We start from the raw sequence: 1,876 nt of genomic DNA on the forward strand, positions 1-1,876 counted from the left end.
AATATTTCTTCTTCAGTCAAAACTGGGATCCCTAGATTGTCAGTGATTAGATATATCAGAGACTTCTAGTGTATTAATTTCCTAACCTCTTTTTAGCCTCCCCTAAATCCTAGATTTACACATCAGCAAAGATAGGGAGGACTTTGGAATCAGCATCTGATCAGAGGAACCCCTTCGGATGCGCCCTCTAAGATGAGTTGGCCCTCTTATTTCCTGGAGTCATTTGGATGGCTAAGAAGGGCATTGGGGATGTTTTCTCTGGCATATGTACTTCTTGCTGTTGCCTTTAATGAGGAAACTCCCAAGCGAATCCCCACGCTCTGTAGGAGAGGCCATCGTCCATCATCTGGATGCATGGGCTACATGGAGTTGCAATTTGGAGGGCCCCCATCCTGGCAGTGGTTCACGCTTCAGAGTTTGGGGCAAGCCTTGTAATATGCGTCCTTTTTCCTCATTTGTATAGCAGCCTTTGGCCTCTTTTAGGACTAGCAGGAGGACTGGTAAGATCACAGAAATGAGTGGACTTCAGGGGAAAAGGCGCACCATAAAAAAGCCCAGGGACACACTCATGAAACCTGCATGGAATTTGCTGAAGGAGCCTCGGGTCTGCAGAACGATGAGTCAGCTTTCCAGCACAGGCCACCTACGGGCTGCGTGCATAGGGCATCATGCCAAGGACAAGTTCCTTACTCAGCCGGGAGTGGGCAGCTGGGGCCTGAACTGCAGAGAAAGGGATGTTGGAAGAACAGAGAGGGCTTTCCAAGTTTCTGCTAGTCTGGAGTGAGCAGGAAGGGCTGCAGTTTCAGCAGTCTTGGGTCAGCTGAGCGAGTAGTGGTCAAAGGCATATGGGCCCTGGTGTTAGAGTCACGCCCAATGAGCCAGCCAAAGCCTTCTTTTGCCCGCCCTTGGAGTGGAAATCCGACACCTGGTGGTTTCCGCTCCCCTGCTCCTGTGAAGGCCCATTCCTTTGCCATGTCTCCAGGGAGGCACATTTTCAAGTACGGGTCTCTTTTTTTCCGTTCTTCTCTTCCACCAGGACCTTTCTTTGAAGCCCACTGCTGCATGCGTGCGGGCCTCATGCTCACTCACACACCACCCCGGTCACCTCTGTTCTGTTTGATTAAGTCCATGTCCAAACCACACGATCCATGCATCTTTTTTTACTGCACTTATTAGATCTCTCTCTCTCTCTCCTTATGAAAAAGACTTTCATTTATTTTTATTTTTATTTTTGCAGTAGAAGTATATCTAATTCCATTAGCTTAAATTTTTGCAAGCATTTCTAATCTCTTACAATTCGCGGTCTCTGCAAGGTAAGGCCTCAGGTCCCCTGGCCCTTTCCCTTTCACACCTGAGGTCCCACCCACCAGGGCAGTGTCAACCAGCTGGTTCCCAGAGGTCAGTGGATTCCCCCAGGGGGCTTTGTCAACTTCTTCACCCAGGCACCATGCTTTCCACACATGAGCCCCCTACCAACTCTGGCCCCGTTTTCAACCTTTCCCCCCCGCTGCCATGTTTGGAATTTCTCTGCCCGGCTTCACTTGGAGTTTAAGAGTGAATTAGAAACACAGCTGCCTATCACCTGCAGATGGCTCTGCACCCTGATGGCAAGGCGGCTCGTTCCTTGGTACAGCCTGGGACCCTGCCTGAGCCAGAAGATGTGTTTTCTTTATCCACAGCCCCTGAATATCTCCCAGGCCTATTGTGAGTTTAAGGGGGACCCCAACCCCAATCCCCACTCCCTTCCCTACTTCTACTAGACCCGACCAGGGCTGGGGAGGCGGGTGGGTGCAGATCTGGGAATGGAGAAGCATAGGAAAGGAAAAGTGTTGGAAATCAGAACTGGTGAACTCACTGTCTTCTCTGCCTTCTCCAG

The 1,876-nt window shown here is 50.3% G+C and overlaps 1 protein-coding gene across 2 annotated transcripts in view; it reads left to right on the forward strand.

Annotated features, from left to right (window-relative positions):
• The window catches only part of STXBP1 (syntaxin binding protein 1), an 88,735-nt gene that overhangs the window by 84,910 nt on the left and 1,949 nt on the right, over nucleotides 1-1,876 (forward strand). The window lies entirely within an intron of this gene.

Source organism: Saimiri boliviensis, chromosome 2, assembly GCF_048565385.1.
Source record: "Saimiri boliviensis isolate mSaiBol1 chromosome 2, mSaiBol1.pri, whole genome shotgun sequence".
NCBI classification, from domain to species: Eukaryota; Metazoa; Chordata; class Mammalia; order Primates; family Cebidae; genus Saimiri; species Saimiri boliviensis.